This window comes from Zosterops lateralis, assembly GCF_965231275.1.
Source record: "Zosterops lateralis genome assembly, contig: HAP1_HAP1_SCAFFOLD_159, whole genome shotgun sequence".
Lineage (NCBI taxonomy): Eukaryota > Metazoa > Chordata > Aves > Passeriformes > Zosteropidae > Zosterops > Zosterops lateralis.
Window position 1 is genome coordinate 49,110 of NW_028154525.1, and position 21,771 is coordinate 70,880.

Sequence of the window (21,771 nt, forward strand, 5' to 3'; positions counted from 1 at the left end):
TATTCTAAGTGCCAAAAAATCTCAAATATTTAAAATAACTACTTTAAAAATGCCTTCTGTACCTTCCAGACTGATTTTGGGAGCAAAGCAAGGAAAGAAAAAGCACGCAGCCTGTTTTAAGAAAACAGTGTTCACTCCTGTGCATTCCCTGTCCAGTGTATTCAGCCCAAGCACAGACAGACTGCAGCACACAGATCTCCTTCGCTCTTAGTTAGTTTTAGCCAGCTAAAGCAAAGACTTCTTTTTTCCTTTTTCTTCCGACTGTTTAAACCTGCTGCAGACTGAAAAACCCAGAGAAGCACAACAATAAACAAATCAATCCACAAAAATAAAAAGTAGCACAAATATACTCAAATTAACAGCACCAAAAACAATTATTCCAAACTCAATGAGCTCTTAATATCTCAAAACCATCAAAACAAACAGACCACCTATAAATACACACAAAACCAAAAGATCCATTTGACTACAAACAATATCCCCTAAATTATCCAAAACTATAAAACATACACTGTAGTCAAGCATGCTAAATAAACTAATCCAAATAACACAATAAACAATCATTGTAAATATTAAGAAACCCTAAAAAAATGAACTACAGCACACTGTCTCAAACCCACTAAAACAAACACAACACCCTCACCATGATAAAAGCCACCCCTAAATAAATAAAAACCTCCCCTACACCTCACACCACAGCCAATTACACCACTGTAAAACTCAGAAAACAAACCCCGGAAAAACACAATATCCCCCCAAAAATAATTCAACAATGAAACTCAGTTCAAAAATACTCTGACCAATGTGAACTATGAAACCAAACATGAAATAAATACACCACATATCCCTCATCATACACCACCTACCAACAGAATAAAGCCACAATAAAACATTAAAAACCACCAAACAGAAAAAACCAGCTCTACCCAACCTGAATCCCTCCACACAACACACAAAACCCCAGTAACACATTTCAGAAGTCTCTCAAAAAGAGCTACTTAAATTAATTCTACCTCAAATACAAACAAACCCACCCATAAAGTTACCTTATCTCAAAAACCAAATTACTCACAATAAATAACACCAAAAAAGTCACACAAAACACTACACACCACCTAAGAATATCATATTGAAAAGAAGCCACTTAGAAGGGCCACTATTAATTAAAATTCCAGGAGAAAAGAAAATCGCTCCAGTTTAAACAGAGACAGCAACAGAAGAAGAGTTTCTTCAATCAATTTGAACTCCTTTTGTCTCCATAACTCCTTTTTCTTCAGGGAGCACCAGGGAGGGATTGGTGAGACGAAGCTGAAAAAGAAAAAAAAGTCCCCCCTATAAACCCACACTGGTTTACCTTCTGCTGCTGCTACTGGGTATAAAGGTTTGTCCCTCGTGGCCTCCAGAAGTGATGCTCCAAAACCACGTGCTCCTGCCTTCACTCCAAGAGCCACAGCCAGGACCCGAGCACTCACTCCTCACAGCTGGATACCGAACTGAGCTGAGGCTCCCCCTCTTAAACCGCCCCCTCGTTATCCATTACCGCTCCCAGCTGTGCCTGGCCTGTCCCTCGTTATCCATTACAGCTTCACCTGGGGGTGCCGGGGGATCGGGGCCGGGGGGGATCGGGGTCGGTGCTGAGCGCGGGGCGGAGCCGGGGGCGGTTCCCGGGGCCCGCCGTCCAATCAGCGCTGCCGATTCCTCAACGAGCCCGCCAATTGGGAGCCAGGCGGGGATTCAAATCGGTGCCGGAAAAAGCCGATGCTCTATGAGCTCGGTGTGGAACTCTCCGGTGGGGTCCGGGGTCCTGGCACCTGGGACCCGCCCCGCGCCCGTGGAGGCCCGCCCCCGGCACTGCCCGGCCCCGCCTCCGGTCCCTGAACGGCCCCGCCCCACAGCGCCCCGGCCCCGCCTTCTTCAAGTCCCAATTAACCAGAATGAATTTTTGGGGTAGGAGCACCCAAAGCCAGCAGAACTGGCCTTAATCACTTTTGGGGATCTCTCTTTTCTTCCTCACCAAACTCCCACTGTCAAATCCAGCCTGAGGCTCAGCTCCCCATCCCTTCAATCCCTCCAAGGACCTCGGCTTGGATTTCCCAATCCAACAATGCTGCTGTACTTATTGTATATCCTAATTGCAGTAACTGCTTAAGAAATAACTAAAAGACATTAAAGGAATGAAGGGAAATTAAACAAGAGCTGCCAGCTCCAGGGGCCATCCCAACGGTTGCTAAAACCCTTTACCAATAATTTTAATTAACCAACTCAGAGCAATTAACACCACACTGAGAGAGTATGATTCTTTTCAATTGAGTTATAGATTAATATTGCAGAATGTAAAAAACCTTTCTAAACCCAGAAACTCTTTTAAGAGATATACAGGGCACAGCTGCAGACAGAGTCTGGTGACTCAGGGGAAAAACCCCAAAGTTTTCAGTCTTTAGCCTCTTCCACAATGTCACCGTTGACAGCAAACATGGCTTCAGCCTGAGCAAGACAGACTCAGAGATTTTGCACATCCTGGTCTCGCCTCAGCCTTTCAGCAGGTCCAGCCTGCAAGGAGAGAGAAGAAAATGGGTCAGAATGGACAGCCTACCTCCAGAAAATCAGCATCATCCACAAAGCATTAAATAGAGCTGTAAGAACTTCCCAAAGGTCCATTTCCCTGCAGACTGAGGGCTCCAGGTTGAAGCACAGGCTGCACCTGCCAAGAGCAGACTATGGAAACCCCAGAAGTAAAAGCTGCTCGATATTTCAATACAAAGTGACAGCAACAACATTAAGTCCATTTGCACAAAAGGCAGAAGAGACGTGACTCAAAGTTAAGTCAAGATCTGGAGAAGTGAATCAGAACTAACCAAAAACAACCTGTCAAATTATTGAGACACAAATAGGAACCTGATGCTGTGCTGGATAAACACAAAATGCTAATTACCATGAAAACTGAAGGAAAACTTGCTGAAGATCTTCCATGACACAAGATAGCAATGACATGAAGCAGTGCAGTACGTGTTACAATGCACTGAAATGCTCGGGGTGAAATCATCTGTTCCGCAGAAACTGCTGAAGCACATTAAGGTTTCACAGAGATGATTAAAAAAAATGATATCAGGTTAAATCTCACCCTTTGCAGCACCTCTTGCAAGACAGCTCGACTTTCAAGAGTTAATGGTTCCTCACGAATAAGAGCTTGCTTTTCCAGGGTTCCTAGAATAGAGCCCAGATGCCACCGTTGAGATCCTGAAGCCAAAAATCCAAATACAGCGCTCCTTCAGAACCCTGAGGGACAGCCAAGGATTCTGGGGCTACAGGAAACAGTTAAAAATGGCACCAAGAACAGTGCAGTGCTGCCTGGGAGAAGCAGCATTACTCTCTGAGAAAATGCCATTCTGCAGCCAGTTTAGTGCTTTAGAGAATTTTACTGCCATGGGGGAGGGAAAAAAAAAAAAAAGGTATTATAGCTGGGGAATGAAGGGAAAAAATCCCCAAACCACTGTCCAGAGTCTGAGGGTGAACATCCACAATAAGACATCAAAATAAATAGAGACTTCAGAAAAAAAATAGAGACATTAAAACCAGCCCAAATGAAAAGCCGTCTATTAGAACAATGCTTGCACCAAAGAACTCTGGCGTGGAGCCTTAATTCAGGATAAAGTTACTGAAGAATATCTGAAGACCACTTTTAAGTGCTGTACACCAAACTAAACCCAACTCCACTTCCATTTTCTAGACAGATCCTCAGACTGCTGAGTGAGAGTCTCAAGCACACACTCAGTCGTCAGATTTGCCTTTGCCCACCTCAGCAGGGACAGAGCAGACGTGGCCAGTGCAGGTCAGACCCACCCCAAGCCCTGCCTGAGCCCCTCTGGCCCCCCTTACCCCTGCTAATACTGGCCCCAACAGGCTCCAGCCAGGCCCTTTATGAGTTTGCTTTGTGTATTCTCCTGATCAGATGGGAAGGAACCCTCCTGTGCCCTGAGCCCGGTGAGATTTTCCTGGACAAAATGCAATTTCTCATACAAAAGGCAGTTTTGTTTGGTTTTTTTGTAGGATTTGCCCTACACAGGTGATGTTCCTCACAACTCAGCACTACGATGCCAACAGCAGCAATACAGAAAACCCCTCTGGGACAGAGCAGCAGAAAAACCCACCTCCAGACTCACCAGAGAGATGACAGGAGCGCCCTCCCTGCGATGCCTGCTGAGCCAAGTGGAGCTGGCAGGGTGACCCATGGACATTCTGCGTTCACCTTTCAACAGAGTCAATGCAGAAACAGAACAAATCTCTCTTGGTGTCGAGATGCCTTCAGGTGCACCTGGAGATGCTGCAGTGTCCTTCAGCAGCCAGAGCAGAACAGGGTTTCTACTGTGCTGTAAGTGAGAAATACAATTTAATCAGAAGAAAATAAAAGGAAGCACCTCTCCCTCCATGCTTTTTATATTAAAAAAATCATGCATCAGAATTTTTTTAACTGTTCATTCTTGCTTTACACTGTGTAAATTACAAGCACTCAACTTCCAGCCTGAATTTGCAACAGCCCCTCAGGCTGACTGAGCTCAGCCAGACCACCAGAATCACTGAATTGTGGAAGGGAAAGCTCATCCCATTCCAGCCCCAGCCAGGGCACGGACACCTTCCACCAGATCCAGGGGCAGCCACAGCTTCTCTGGGGAACCCGTGCCAGGGCCCCGCCGCCCTCCCAGGGAACAATTCCTTCCTGATATTTAATCTAAACCGGCCTCCCTTCATCCTGATGAAGCCCTTCCGCTTGTCCATCACTGCGTGTCCTTGTGAGAAATCCCTCTCCATTAGGGCATAAGCGGCTGGCACAGACCCCCCCAAATCAATGTTCTGGGGGCTCTCGGGGCCACACGAGCACTCCGGGCGTTTTACCGGCTTCTCCTGCCGCCTTCCCCGGGAACCCCCGGCACGGCTCCAGCGCCGACAGCGAGTGCTCCAGCTCCGGGCACAGCGCCAGCGTGTCCCGCCCGCCCGCCGGGGGATCGGCAGCGGCCCCGACACCGCCTTGAATGGCCCGCCGAGGAAGCGGCAGTGACGACGGACACCAGCCCGGGGCCGCCCGGGAACTGCCCCCGGCTCGGGCGGGCGCGGCTCGTTCGGAGAAACTCGGCTGGGCTCGGCTGTTCGGGGAAACCCGGCTGGGCTCGGCTGTTCGGAGAAACTCGGTCATTTCCGTCAGCCGTCGGCTCTTTTCGGCTGTTCGGCAACTCTCGGTCATTTTCGTCACACCTCGCCTTTTTTGGTGGCAGAGAGCATTACGTCACTTTCGCCCCTCCCCGCCGCCATCTTTAGAAGGTCAACAGCAGCGAACCGAGCCGCCATGTTGGTTGTGGCGCCCCTTAAGGCCCCCCATAGGTGTCTAACACAGAAACCTGACTAAAATGAGTAACCCGAACCCGCCTGCGGCGTGGCTGAACCCACAGCCCGTGTCCCTACACCTGGAGACGCCACAGAAAATTGTCCCCGAGCGGTGCCGTGGTCGGGATTTTTGTGCAGGCAGTCTGATAGAAAGACATTGGGGGGGGTCCTCATTTTTCCCGCCCTTTTCGCCGCCATCTTTAGAAGGTCAAGCGCCCCGAGTCGCGCCGCCATCTTGGTTGTGGCACCCTCCCCAAATGTCCCCCTCGGCTGCTCGCACAAGCGCCTGACAACATCGCCTGCCCAAACACTGCCGTGGCGCCGCTCAGCCCCCATCCCGTGTCCGTCACCTGCGTGTGCCGCGGAAAAACTGCTCCCGGGCCGCTCCCTGGTCCAGGTCGCGCGCAGGCAGCCGGCTGCCACGTGCCCTGGGTCCCCTCTTTTTTTTTCTCGCCTTTTTGGCCGTGATTTTTCGGTCCTCGGGCGGCAAAACTGCCCGTGAGCTCAGAGACCGGGGCTGCTGCTCACCTCGGGTACCGGCACGGGGGAGAATTGCAGTACCGCTGTATGTCCACAGGATGGCAGCACTGCCGCACAGCTCTCGGGGCGGGCGCGGGGGACAGTTGCAGTACCGATCTTTATCCACAGGATGGCAGCATTGCCTTACAGATCGCCTGCCATCAACCAAACCGAATCCAAAAAAGCCTTCAGTTTAGGCTGCATTTCAAAATAACTTCTATTTCTTACTTTGATATATCTAATAACCATTACAAATTTATCTATTATATCATGTACATTATATTAAGTATATTTTACATATTATAATAAATAGAACAAGTAATAATATAGTGTATCAATAGTGTATCTATTCCTATTATCTTTCATATTTTATAGTTCTCATTCTGTTACTTATATTTTTATTTTTTTGTATTATTTTCAATTCGTATTTACTTCTTTCCATTTTTACCGATATTTTAAAGTATATGAATTCATTGACCTAACACATCAGAACCACAGTTAATTAGAATTGAATGAGCCTGGTTTTCTAAGAGATAAATATTTAATCGTTATTAAAATAATATGGGCATATTTTCTCTTTCTGTGTGCTTTTGGGGAGAGGGGGTTTGTTTTGGATTTCTTGGCTAATAAACAAGGAGGTTCAAAGAGCTACAAAATAAAATGTCCATATTATTTTATCTCTGCCTCTGAAATACACTTCGACATCAAGCTCCTGCTGGTAACACTGTGCATGGGTAGAATGAGACCTGAAAGGAAAAAACAGGAACCACGGTGTTCACAGCTTTCTCAGTTCAGGTTTATTAATTTAGTAGAAAATACAGAGAATTTTTAGTAACTGCACTCTCAATTATATCCAGACGTCCAGCAGACAGGGAGGTCATTTCTCAACTTCTTCCTTGCTGAGAGCCAACCTCCCACATACTCGGGGGAAACAAAAGGGTGGATTTTATCCCCCTGCATCTGAAAGAAAGTCAGGACAAAAGTCAAAGTGCTGCAGGAAAACTTGACAGCTCCAGACACTTTGTGTCCATCTAGGGACACCCTCTACAGGCCAACTACACCCTACATGACAAATTTCAACTCCCCAGGACTTATCCCATTCCCCCCACACCCAGACTAAGCAACAAGGCAGAGCAGCTCCAGGCAAAAGACACCAACACCCGTGACACTGGACAGGACAAAAGCGGGGACACAACAGGGACAGAAATATCTGGGCAAGAAGAATGACCCTGAGGACCGAGAGAACTCGCAATGAGATGACCGAGGTAAGACCGATGGGGAGCTGACCAGGCTCAGAGAACCCTGCAGGAAGAAGATGCCAACGGGATCACTGATCCCAAGAAACGCAGGGATGGATGCCTGAGAATCCTACGGTCAGAATCCTGTACCTGTCTCTGCATTCTGACAAGACCTAATCTGCCAGAATGGATCACAGCAGTGCACAGCTGTGGATACAGCTCAGAACAAGACCTGGAAAGGCATCAGCCTGGATGGTTGTGAAGAGAGATGGATTCTGAGGAGCCTCTGAGCTCCCGAGTCAAAGGTTTGATGCCTGGCCTGGTATCAGCACCAGGAATAGGGAGATGTTAAGAACGATGCCTGGGGTCTCCAAAAGACCCCTTGAAGGGTTAAGGCAAAAGACACACAAAACTAAACACACAAAAGACACAGAGTACACAACAGACAAGTGACACAACATGCCCTGGGACTGCTCTGCCCTGCACACCTCAGCACTGTGAGACCTTCCCTCTATGTGCCCTAAAGGGGTCACATCTTGGACATCCCCATCTCCAAACCTGATTTAAAACCCCCTCCTGGTGACCCCTGACCCCACACCCCACTTTCATCCCCTCTGTGGCTCCCAGCCCTCCACTTATCTCTCAGACATCTGGGGATGCCAATCCATGTCAAAAGCCAAAGAAGGTGCCTCTCCCTCGGGGAAATTCCTGCTGCCACTGGGCTGGTGTCTCTCAGTCAGCTACAATAAAGAAAAACAAATGTGACCGTGTGATCTCAGCAGCACATGGGCCAAAAACCAGCAATTCTGCTACTCACCACCTCCTGAGCACACCCAGGTCCTCGGGCCCTGTGCTCCAGCTCTGCTCAGACACCAACACTGCGGGGTGTGCCTGGGTTAAGAGCAGACAAGGTGATGTGGCACTGCTGAAACTTGAGCAGAGCCTCCCTCCTCCTCCCTGACACACCTCAACTCCTCGGCTGTTACCAAAGCCCACCTGGATGGCCCCTTCAAATGGAGAAGGTCAAGGCTTCACTACACAGTCCTGTAATGTTCCCAGGGTCCAGCTGGTGAGGGGAGCTCGGCATCGTGTGAGTGGAACACCTAAAACACACAGCACTGGATGCTCAGAGTTCCACCAGCAAGTGAGGCTGGAGCAATAGTAACTGCTTCTGTCCACCCATCACTGCTCACCTCGTCCACTTCACCTTGACTGCTGATATCCAGCTTTGCCTCCTAAAAATAAAGACAAAGAGCAGTGCTGTAACATGGCCACCATTTACACTCCCCTGCAAACACAAACAGTGACTGACCTTCTCAGGGGAGCCCCCTCACCCGGGATGGGGCACTCTGCCATGGATTGAATCCATCTGCACCTGAAACAAAGTCAGGACAAGAGTCAAAGTGCTGCAGGAGAACTCAACAGCTCCAGACACTTTGTGTCATCCTCTCTCTTTTTACTCCTGAGGGGTCCATCCCACTAGGGCCCTCTCCTCTCTAAGGTAACTTTAAATACCCTCCTGGGACTGAAAAGGTTTTTCCCCTTCTCCCATCCACCAGCCCCAACACTCAGCATTTGGAATACGAGCAGACAAAATCCCTCCTCGACAGAAATGAACGTGTTGGCTCCGGGGATTTGGAGACGTTCCCTCGGTGCTGCCATATCCAAACTCCAGCTGTGCACCTCCTCACACTACCTGGGACCACAGAACAGAAAATGTGACTATTCCCCTCCAGAAGAGTCACCCCCAGGGCTCCTCTGCACCCCTGTCCCAGCTCCCCCTCAGACCTCCACTCACTCCAGAGGCTGCCCAGAGTGAACCCAGCAAAAGGAAAAGGGACACACTGAGCACGGCACTCACCTGTGGGCCACCTGCCCAAGGGCCAACTCACCCCCTCCCTCTATTCCTTGGCACACCTGGGGCAGCAGCAGCACCTGCAAAGAAACAAAAAAGGAAAAAATCATGGTGAGTTCCTGTGAAACAGCAACCTCCCTGCTCTGACTGAAGCACAGCACAAGTGAACCTTAATGTTCCACCCATCCACCCTCCTCTGGCGTCCTGGGCCAGCACATCTGCAAAGGGGACCACCTAAAATAAATTTAAAAAAAAAAAAAACAGTGAATGCTTAGAGTTGCACCAGCAAGTGAGACTCCAGCAGTAGCAACTGCTTCTGTCCACTCATCACTGCTCACCTCGTCCACTTCACCTTGACTGCAGAGACCCAGCTTGGCCTCCTAAAAATAAAGACAAAGAGCAGTGCTGTAACATGGCCACCATTTACATTCCCCTGCAAACACAAACAGTGACTGAGCTTCTCAGGAGAGCCCCCTCACCCGGGATGGGGCACTCTGCCATGGATTTAATCCATCTGCACCTGAAACAAAGTCAGGACAAAAGTCAAAGTGCTGCAGGAGAACTCGACAGCTCCAGACACTTTGTGTCAATCCAGGAATACCCTCTACAGTCCAACTACACCCTACATGACAAATTTCAACACCCAAGACTTGTCCCATTCCCCCTACACCCAGACTGAGCAACAAGGCAGAGCAGCTCCAAGCCAAACACACCAACACCCGTGACACAGGACAGGACAAAAGGGGGGACACAACAGGGACAGAAATATCTGGGCAAGAAGAATGACCCTGAGGACAGAGAGAACTCGCAATGAGATGACCGAGGTGAGACCCATGGGGAGCTGACCAGGCTCAGAGAACCCTGCAGGAAGAAGATGCCAACGGGATCACTGATCCCAAGAAACGCAGAGATGGATGCCTGAGAATCCTACGGTCAGAATCCTCCACTCGGCTGTGCACTTTTAGAAGACCTAATCTGCCAGAATGGATCACAGCAGTGCACAGCTGTGGATACAGCTCAGAACAAGACCTGGAAAGGCACCAGCCTGGATGGTTGTGAAGAGAGATGGATTCTGATGTGTGTCTGAGCACCTGAGTCAAAGTTCAATGGTATCAGTGCCTGTTCAAGGAACAGGGAGATGTTAAGAACGATGCCTGGGGTCTCCAAAAAACCCCTTGAAGGGTTGAGGAAAAAGACACACCACATAGGACACACAAAAGACACAGAGTGCACAACAGACAAGTGACAGGACATGCCCTGGGACTGCTCTGCCCTGCACACCTCAGCACTGGGATCAAAAATGAGACTTTCCCTTTACACATCCTAAGGGGTCACATCTTGAGCATCCCCATCTCCAAACCTGACTCAAAAACCCTCCCTGGTGACCCCTGACTCCACACCCCACTTTCATCCCCTCTGTGGCTCCCAGCCCTCCACTTATCTCTCAGACATCTGGGGATGCCAATCCATGTCAAAAGCCAAAGAAGTTGCCTCCCCCTCGGGGAAATTCCTGCTGTCACTGGGCTGGTGTCTCTCCGTCAGCTACAATAAAGAAAAGCAAACCTGACCGTGTGATCTCAGCAGCACATTGGCCAAAAACCAGCAATTCTGCTACTCACCACCTCCTGAGCACACCCAGGTCCTCGGGCCCTGTGCTCCAGCTGTGCTCAGACACCAACATTGGGGTGTGCCTGGGTTAAGAGCAGACAAGGTGATGTGGCACTGCTGAAACTTGAGCAGAGCCTCCCTCCTCCTCCCTGACACACCTCAACTCCTCGGCTGTTACCAAAGCCCACCTGGATGGCCCCTTCAAATGGAGAAGGTCAAGGCTTCACCACACAGTCCTGTAATGTTCCCCAAGGGCTCATGAATGAGGCAGACTGGGACAGCAGTCCAGTTGGTGAGAGGGGAGTTCAGTGCAGTGCAAGTGGATTGCCTAAAACACACAATAAAGGAGGCTTAGGGTTGCACCAGCAAGTGAAACTCCAGCAGAAGCAACTGCTTCTGTCCACCCATCACTGCTGACCTCGTCCCCTTCACCTTGACTGCAGAGATCCAGCTTTGCCTCCTAAAAACAAAGACAAAGAGCAGTGCTGTAACATGGCCACCATTTACACTCCCCTGCAAACACAAACAGTGACTGACCTTCTCAGGGGAGCCCCCTCACCCGGGATGGGGCACTCTGCCATGGATTTAATCCATCTGCATCTAAAACAAAGTCAGGACAAGAGTCAAAGTGGAGAACTCAACAGCTCCAGACACTTTGTGTCACCCTCTCTCTTTTTACTCCTGAGGGGTCCATCCCACTGGGGCCCTCTCCTCTAAGGTAACTTTAAATTGCCTCCTGGGACTGAAAAGGTTTTTCCCCTTCTCCCAACCACCAGCCCCAACATTCAGCTTTTGGAATACGAGCAGACAAAATCCCTCCTCGACAGAAATGAACGTGTTGGCTCCATGGATTTGGAGACGTTCTCTCAGTGCTGCCATATCCAAACTCCAGCTGTGCACCTCCTCACACTACCTGGGACCACAGAACAGAAAATGTGACTATTCCCCTCCAGAAGAGTCACCCCCAGAGCTCCTCTGCACCCCTGTCCCGGCTCCCCCTCAGATCTCCCCCCACTCCAGAGGCTGCCCAGAGTGAACCCAGCAAAAGGAAAAGGGACACACTGAGCACAGCACTCACCTCTGGGCCACCTGCCCAAGTGCCAACTCACCCCCTCCCTCTATTCCTTGGCACACCTGGGGCAGCAGCAGCTCCTGCAAAGAAACAAAAAAGGAAAAATTATGCTGAGTTACTATGAAACAGCAACCTCCCTGCTCTGACTGAAGCACAGCACAAGTGAACCTTAATGTTGCACCCATCTACCCTCCTCTGGAATCCTGGGCCAGCACATCTGCCAAAGGGACCACCTAAAATAAAATAAAACAGACCAGTGAATGTTTAGAGTTGCACCAGCAAGTGAAACTCCAGCAGAAGCAACTGCTTCTGTCCACCCATCACTGCTCACCTCGTCCACTTCACCTTGACTGCAGAGATCCAGCCTTCCTTTCTAAAAACAAAGACAAAGAGCAGGGCTGTAACACAGCCACCATTTACACTCCCCTGCAAACACAGTGACTGACCTTCTCATGGGAGCCCCCTCACCCGGGATGGGGCACTCTGCCATGGATTTAATCCATCTGCACCTGAAACAAAGTCAGGACAAGAGTCAAAGTGCTGCAGGAGAACTCGACAGCTCCAGACACTTTGTGCCAATCCAGGGATACCCTCTACAGCCCAACTACACCCCACATGACAAATTTCAAGTCCTCAGGACTTGTCCCATTCCCCCTACACCCAGACTGAGCAACAAGGCAGAGCAGCTCCAGGCCAAACACACCAACACCCGTGACACAGGACAGGACAAAAGGGGGGACACAACAGGGACAGAAATATCTCAGCAAGAAGAATGACCCTGAGGACCGAGAGAACTCGCAATGAGATGACCGAGGTAAGACCCATGGGGAGCTCACCAGGCTCAGAGAACCCTGCAGGAAGAAGATGCCAACGGGATGACTTGTTCCAAGAAACACAGGGATGGATGCCTGAGAATCCTATGGTCAGAATCCTGTACCTGTCTCTGCATTCTGACAAGACCTAATCCACCTGAATGGATCACAGCAGTGCACAGCTGTGGATACAGCTCAGAACAAGACCTGGAAAGGCATCAGCCTGGACACTTGTGAAGAGAGACGGATTCTGAGGAGCCTCTGAGCTCCCGAGTCAAGGGTTTGATGCCTGGCCTGGTATCAGCACCAGGAATAGGAAGATGTTAAGAACGATGCCTGGGGTCTCCAAAAGACCCCTTGAAGGGTTAAGGCAAAAGACACACAAAACAAAACACACAAAAGGCACGGAGTGAACAACAGACAAGTGACACGACGTGCCCTGGGGCTGCTCTGCCCTGCACACCTCAGCACTGTGACACCTTCCCTCTATGTGCCCTAAAGGGGTCACATCTTGGACATCCCCATCTCCAAACCCGACCCAAAAATCCCTCCTGGTGACCCCTGACCCCACACCCCACTTTCATCCCCTCTGGGGTTTTTAGCCCTTCACTTATCTCTGGGATGTCCAGGGATGAGAATCCACATCAGGTGCCAAGGAAGGCTGTCTCTGCCTCTGGGAAATTCCTGCTGTCACCGGGCTGTTGTCTCCTAGTCAGGTACCATAAAGAAAACCAAACATCCACGGATGATCTCAGCAGGGCTGTTGGCTGGTCAGTGAGGACATCTCAGTGTGATACAACTGGACCACCTGAAACACACAAACAATAATGGAGGCTTAGAGTTGCACCAGAAACACCACGACCCTGACCACACAAATATATCAATTTTAGGAATTGCAAACAAAAGTCCAGCAAAAAAAAAGCCAACTCTTATTACTCGTAGTCCATTTTCCAAATATAATAAAGATAACCCCATGTCCATTCCCCTCAAAAAACCTCCAAAATACACACCCAGAACCCCCCCAATTTAAAGACCTGCCTCTAACCAAGTAAGAACCATAAACCCCACGTCTTTTAAACTATAAATTCATTAAGCTAACACATCAAAACCACAGAATTTTAAATCCTTAGTCCACACTAATACACCAATCCCATCACTATATACAAAATCAAAACCTATTTTCTATTTCTACTAACAAAACAAGAAAGTCACAACTTTTAACTGCAATAAAACCTAAAAACACCTAATTAGAAGTAAAATTATCCCGTTATAACTAACTCAAAACCCCAAACACTCCAAAACAAGTACTTGAAGTGCCAAAAACCATCAAATAGTTAAAATAACTCCTTCAAAAATGCCTTCTGTACCTTTCAGATTGATTTGGAGAGCAAAGCAAGGAAAGAAAAAGCACACAGCTTGTTTTAAGAGAACAGTGGTCACTCCTCTGCATTCCCTCTCTCCAGTGTATTCAGCTGAGGCACAGACAGACTGCAGCACACAGATCTGATGGCTCTTTGTTAGTTGTTAGTTTTAGGGCAGAGAAGTTCCCTGCACTGATTTTTTTTCCCTTTTTCTCCAGGCTCATTAAACCTGCTGCAGACTGAAAAACCCAGAGAAGCACCGAGAGCTGCACCTGCAGCCCAGGGGGCCTGGACCTCAGCATTTTATCAATGCTGGAAGAGCTGACAAGAGACCAAAGGAGCTACAACCCACAGCAAGGACTTGCTGAATTTACCATCTCGCCACAGAATAACAGAAAGTTTTATTATTTTATGTCATTCACTCTTTATGCTTGTGAGCACTTTGTTAAATAAATAGTTTTTCCGATTTTTCTCCAAAGAAGTTCTTTCCCAAACCAATTTAAAAGAAAGACCATTTTAGTTTACTCTCTAAAAAAAAAATCCATCCAAAAGTTTCCTCTCAGGTTTACCCGAAACCACAACAACAAACAATTCAATCCATAGAAATAAAAGTAGCACAAATATACTTAAATTAACAGCACCAAAACCAATTATTCCTAACTCAATGAACTCTTAATTCCTCAAAACCATCAAAACAAACAAACCACCTATAAATACACACAAAACCAAAAGATCCATTAGACTACAAACAATATCTCCTAAATTATCCAAAACTATAAAATGTATACTGTAGTCAAGCATGCTAAATAAACAAACCCCTATAACACAATAAAAAATCATTTAATTGTAAATATTAAGAAACCCTAAAAAATTAACTACATCACACTGTCTCAAACCCACTAAAACAAACACTAGATGCTCCCTATGATAAAAGCCACCACTAAATAAATAAAAGCCTCCCCTATACCTCACACCACAGCCAATTACACCACTGTAAACCTTAGACAATAAACCCTGGAAAAACACAATATCCCCCCCAAAAACAATTCAACAACAAAACTCAGTTCAAAAATACTCTGACCAATGGGAACTGTGAAACCAAACATGAAATAAATACACAACATATCCCTCATCATACACCGCCTACAAACAGAATAAAGCCACACAATAAATCACTAAAAACCACCCAACAGAACAAAACAGGTCTACCCAACCTGAATCCCTCCATACAACACACAAAACCCCAATAACACATTTCAGAAGTCTCTCAAAAAAGCTACTTAAATTAGTTCTACCTCAAATACAAACAAACCCATCCATAAAGTTACCTTTGCTCAAAAACCAAATTATATATAACAAATAATACCAAAAAAGTCACACAAAACACTACACACCACCTAAGAACACAATATTGAATAAAAATTACATAAAAGTACTATTATTCATTAAAATTCCAAGAGAAAAGAAAACTCCTCCAATTTAAACACAGACAACAACAGAAGAGAAGTTTCTTCAATCAATTTGAACTCCTTTTGTCTCCATAACTCCTTTTTCTTCTGGGAGCACCGGGGAGGGTTTATTAAGATGAAGCCGAAAAGGAAAAAAAAGTCCCCTCTATAAACCCACACTGGCTTACCTTCTGCTGTTGCTCAGTGTAAAGGTTTGATCCCCATCGCCTCCCAAGCAACGCTCCAAACCCACGTGCTCCCCATGAACCACAGCCAGGACCTCAGCGTGAGCTCCTCACTCCCCACGGCTGGATACCAAAATGAGCTGGGGCTTCCCTCTTAACCTGGAACCGCCCCTGGCTGGAACCGCCCCATCATTATCCATCACAGCTCCACCTGGGGCTGCTCTCTCCCCTCCCCATCCTGTGGCATCTCTCACCTGCAGCTGCTGCCCGTCCGAGGGTGAGGGCAGAGGGGACTTGCTGTTCATTCCCGGGACGGTTCATTGTCTGCACCTGACACGATGGGGCACCGGGCTTCCCTTGCTGTGGATAAAGACTCCTCTTCTCCTGCAGGTGCCCGAGGCTGAAACGGGGATTCCTCCTCCTAAATTCTGTACGTGTGAAGTACATAATTCCCAAGGAAATTCCTCAGCAATCGTTACGCTTCATTTACATATATTCCTTTGGAATCACTCCTGACTTGTCTTTCTGTGGAAGCGTTTCAAACGTTCATTGGAGAGTTCAGGAGCCGAGTTGGCTTGTTTATGACTTGGCTGACAAGCCCAGACAAAACCCAAACCCGGCCCTGCCCGGCCCCGACCCCCGCCCCGCCCCAGCCCCAGCTGGACGCGGGGCCATCACCCGCGGCCCCGCCCTTCTCCCTGGGCCGGCCCCGCCCCTCACAGCTCAGCCGAGCCGGGTCCGAGGGGAGGGGAAAGATTCTGGTACAATTTCAAAACGCAGTGGGAAAAATAAATCTATGGAACAGCTCATTTCCTCTCCCAGATTGGCTTCTGTGTGATCGCCTGTGACTCCAACTGCTCCGATGGGATTTTCAGCCTGTGGAGCTGCAATGACCTGCCAGAGTCTGAGCACCACAGGAAATAATGGGAGAACTCCCTGGATCAGACAGTGGAGCCCCTCAGTATTGTCCCCAAGGCCCAGCAGTGCCCAGCACCTCTGACTGGAATTTGAGGGGTTCCAGCACAGCCCCCGGCACATCCCCCTGCTTCTCCAAGCCCCATTTAACCAGAATGATTTTTTGGGGGTAGAAGCACCCAAAGCCAGTTCATTCACCCAAGGAACTGACCTTAATCACTTTTGGGGGATCTCTCTTTTCTTCCTCACCAAACTCCCACTGTCAAAACCCACCCTGAGGCTCAGCTCCCCATTCCCTCAGTCTCTCCAAGGACCTCGGCTTGGATTTCCCAATCCAACAAGGCAGAAATTATATCCTAATTTGCAGTAATTGCTTAAGAAATAATTGAAAGACATGAAAGGAATGAAGAGAAATTGAACAAGAGCTGCCAGCTCCAAGGGCCATCCAAGGATTACTAAAACCCCTTACCAATAATTTTAATTAACCAACTCAGAGCAATTAACACCACACTGAGAGAGTATGATTCTTTTCAATTGAGTCATAGATTAATATTGCAGAATGTAAAAACCTTTCTAAACCCAGAAACTCTTTTAAGAGATATACAGGGCACAGCTGCAGACAGAGTCTGGTGACTCAGGGGAAAAACCCCAAAGTTTTCAGTCTTTAGCCTCTTCCACAATGTCACCGTTGACAGCAAACATGGCTTCAGCCTCAGCAAGACAGACTCAGAGATTTTGCACATCCTGGTCTCGCCTCAGGCTTTCAGCAGGTCCAGTCTGCAAGGAGAGAGAAGAAAATGGGTCAGAATGGACAGCCTACCTCCAGAAAACCAGCATCATCCATCAAGCATTAACTAGAGCTGGAAGAATTTCCCCAAAGGTCCATTTCCCTGCAGACTGAGGGCTCCAGGTTGAAGCACAGGCTGCACCTGCCAAGGGCAGACTTTGGGAACCCCAGAAGTAAAAGCTGCTCGATATTTCAATACAAATTGACAGCAAAAACATTAAGTCCATTTGCACAAAAGGCAGAAGAGACGTGACTCAAAGTTAAGTCAAGATCTGGAGAAGTGAATCACAACTAACTAGAAACAACCTGTCAAATTATTGAGACACAAATGGGAACCTGATGCTGTGCTGGATAAACACAAAATGCTAATCACCATGAAAATTGAAGGAAAAGTTGCTGAAGATTTTCCATAACACAAGACAACAATTACATGAAGCAGTCCAGTATGTGTTACAATGCACTGAAATGCTCTGGGTGAAATCATCTGTTCCGCAGAAACTGCTGAAGCTTATTAAGGTTTCACAGAGATGATTTAAAAAAAATGATATCAGTTTAAATCTCACCCTTTGCAGCACCTCTTGCAAGACAGCTCAACTTTCAAGAGTTAATGGTTCCTCATGAATAAGAGCTTGCTTTTCCAGGGTTCCTAGAATAGAGCCCAGATGCCACAGTTCAGATCCTGAAGCCAAAAATCCAAATACAGCACTCCTTCAGAACCCTGAGGGACAGCCATGGATTCTGGGGCTACAGGAAACAGTGAAAAATGGCACCAAGAACAGTGCAGTGCTGGCTGGGACAAGCAGCATTACTCTGTCCAAGAAAATGCCATTCTGCAGCCAGTTCAGTGCTTTAGAGGATTTTACTGCCATAGAAAAAAAAAAAAAAAAAAAAAAAAAAAAAATTATAGCTGGGGAATGAAGGAAAAAATCCCCAAACCACCGTCCAGAGTACGAGGGTGAGCATCCACAACAGCACAGCAAAATAAATGAGAACTTCAGAAAATAACAGAGACATTAAATCCAGTTCAGATGAACGACCATCCTCCATTAGAACAATGCACTCACCAAAGAACTCTGGCATGGAGCCTTAATTCAGGATCAGTTACTGAAGAATATCTGAAGACCACTTTTAAGTGCTGTACACCAAACTAAACCCAACTCCACTTCCATTTTCTAGACAGATCCTCAGACAGCTGAGTGAGAGGCTCAAGCACACACTCAGTTGTCAGATTTGCCTTTGCCCACCTCAGCAAGGACAGAGCAGACGTGGCCAGTGCAGGTCAGACCCACCCCAAGCCCTGCCTGAGCCCCTCTGGCCACCCTTCCCCCTGCTAAGGCTGACCCCAACAGGCTCCAGCCAGGCCCTTTAGGAGTTTGCTTTGTGCACTCTCCTGATCAAATAGGAGGGAACCCATCTGTGCCCTGGGCTCGGTGAGATTTTCCTGGACAAAATGCAATTTCTCATACAAAAGGCAGTTTTGTTTGTTTTTTTTCCAGGATTTGCCTTACACAGGTGATGTTCCTCACAACTCAGCACTACGATGCCAACAGCAGCAATACAGAAAACCCCTCTGGGACAGAGCAGCAGAAAAACCCACCTCCAGACTCACCAGAGAGATGACAGGAGCGCCCTCCCTGCGATGCCAAGTGGAGCTGGCAGGGTGACCCATGGACATTCTGCGTTCACCTTTCAACAGAGTCAATACGGAAACAGAACAAATCTCTCTCGGTGTCGAGATGCCTTCAGGTGCACTTGGAGATGCTCTGGGGTGTCCTGCAGCAGCCAGAGCAGAACAGGGTTTCTACTGTGCTGTAAGTGAGAAATACAATTTAATCAGAAGAAAATAAAAGGAAGCACCTCTCCCTGTGCTTTTTATATTTAAAAAAATCATGCATTAGAATTTTTTTAAGCGTTCATTCTTGCTTTACACTGTGTAAATTACGAGCAATCAACTTCCAGCCTGAAATTGCAACAGCCCCTCAGGCTGACTGACCTCAGCCAGACCACCAGAATCACTGAACTGTGGAAGGGAAAGCTCATCCCATTCCAGCCCCACCCAGGGCACGGACACCTTCCACCAGATCCAGGGGCAGCCACAGCTTCTCTGGGGAACCTGTGCCAGGGTCCCGCCGCCCTCACAGGCAACAATTCCTTCCTGATATTTAATCTAAACCGGTCTCTGAGGCATAAACTGAAAAATCACAACTAATCCTTTATAGTAAATTAAAGACCATATACATTATGTATATTAGTATAAAATAGTATATAGTATAGTATATAGTATATAATATAGTATATTAGAATACATTCCAAGTAGTATTTTAAAATATATATTTATTATTATATATTACATATATATAATATATATAATATATATTATTATATATATTAATATATTTAGTAACACTGTGCTTATTACTTTTTTGCATATATTTAAACATTACAAATAAGAAACCTTCAAATAATCAGAGAATGAACTAGAAGAACTAACCTAAACAAAAGAATAACAGCATTAAGAGCACAAATAAAGAAATGAACACAGACTCTAAAATAATACGTTCTCTTAAAATTGTGCCAAAAAAGCCAAAGCACACATGAGAAAGATAAAGGTGAAAAAATGAATAAAACAAGACCCCCCCACACGGCCTGGAGACCACCACCACTAAAAACTGAGCTTGCCCAGAAAAGCATAAAGTAATTACTATTCCAAACGAAAATAACCAAGATCAAAAAATAAATATGTATGAAGAAAGTCTGTAAGACATTATGCATATGTAAAACCACAGAAAATAAGAAAGGGGGCAAATCCGGCCCGGAACTGCCCGTGGCTCGTTCGGTTCGGCTGAGGGGGGCGACGTTCGGGGACACTCGGCTGGGTTCGGCTGTTCGGCGATTTCCGTCAGCCGTCGGCTCTTCTCGGCTGTTCGGCAACACTCGGCGATTTTCGTAACTCCCCGGCTCTTTCCAAATGCTAAGATCATTACGTCACTTTCGCCCCTCCCCGCCGCCATCTTTAGAAGGTCGAGCACTGTGAGCCGCGCCGCCATCTTGGTTGTGGCATGTGTAAGGACCTCATCGGTGGCTACAACAGCCGCCTGACTAAATTCACTAAGCCGTACCCGGCTGCGGTGCGGCTGAACCCACAGCCCGTGTCCCTACACCTGGAAAGGCCACAGAAAATTGCTCTAGGGCGGCGCCGTCGTCGGGATTTTTATGCAGGCTGTCAGATAAACACACATTAGGTCCTCTCCCTTTCCCGCTCTTTTGGTCGCCATCTTTAGAAGGTCAAGCGCCGCGAACCGCGCCGCCATCTTGGTTGTGGCATGCCCCCCGAATGTCCCCCTCGGCTGCTCGCACAGGCCCCTGACCACATCGCCTGCCCAAATACTTCCGTGGCGCCGCTCAGCCCCCATCCTGTGTCCGCACACCGGCGTACGCCGCGGAAAAATCGCTCCCGGGCGGCTCCGTGGTCCAGGTGGCACGCAGGGAGCCGGCTGCCACGTGTCCGGGGTCTTTGAACTTTTTTCTCGCCTTTTTGGCCGTGATCTTTCGGCGCTCGGGCGCCACGATTGCCCGTGAGCTCACAACCCGGGGCTGCTACGGCGGAGAACTGCAGTACCGATTTTTATCCACGAGATGGCAGCATTGCCTTACAGATCACAGCCCGATGCCAGGCAGGGGGAGCTGCAGTACCGCTCTGAGTCCACACGGTGGCAGCGCTGCCGCACGGAGCGGAGGCAGAAAAGAACGTGGCCAAAATTCCATTCCAAACATCCCCGAAAATAAAGGCCCCAAAAGACCCACAACCGCAACAACTACGAGAATCCCACCATATACTAAGCCAAAACCAAAAAAGTCTTCATTTTAGGCTATATTTAAATATTCCTTCTATTTCTTATTATGATATTTCAATTATATCATGTATTTAACTACTATAATTTACCTATTTATATTACCTACATATTTCTATTATTATAATTTACCTATTATATCATGCACATTATATTAGGTATACATAACATATTATAATATATGGTACATGTAATAATATATAGTGTATCGATTGATATTATCTTTCATATTTTATAGTTCTCTTGTAACTTATATTTTCCTCTTTTTTTTTGTATTTGTGTTTTTTTTTTTTTATTTACTTCTTGATATTTTAAACAATATTTTAAACAATATGAATTGATTAACCTAAGACACCACAACCACAGTTAATTAGAATTGAATGACCCTGGTTTTCTAAGGGGTAAATATTTAATCTTTATTAAAATAATAAAAATAAATAATAATAAAAATGATTTTAAAATATTAATATAAAATAATAAAATAATTTCCCCATTCTGCCTGCTTTTTGAGGGGGGTTGTTTGCAGGGGGCTTTGTTTTGGGTTTTTTTTTTGTTTGCTTAGCTTTAGATTTCTTGGCTAATAAACAAGGCAGTTCAGAGAGTTACAAATTAAAATGTCTACTTAGTTTTATTGCTGTCTCTGAAATACACCTTGACATCAAGTTACTGCTGGCAATACTGTGCATGGGGAAAATGAGACCTAAAAGAAAAAAAGGCACCACAGTGTTCACAGCTTTCTCCATT

The 21,771-nt window shown here is 47.2% G+C and overlaps 1 long non-coding RNA gene across 1 annotated transcript; it reads right to left on the reverse strand.

Moving 5' to 3' along the window:
* Positions 1 to 10,822: 10,822 nt before the first annotated feature.
* LOC310923644 lies at positions 10,823 to 11,198 on the reverse strand. Its single transcript, XR_014592666.1, has 3 exons — positions 11,134 to 11,198; positions 11,015 to 11,056; positions 10,823 to 10,924 (listed from the first exon to the last, which is right to left on the reverse strand). It is a non-coding gene; the product is annotated as an uncharacterized lncRNA (long non-coding RNA).
* Between the last annotated feature and the right edge of the window lie 10,573 nt (positions 11,199 to 21,771).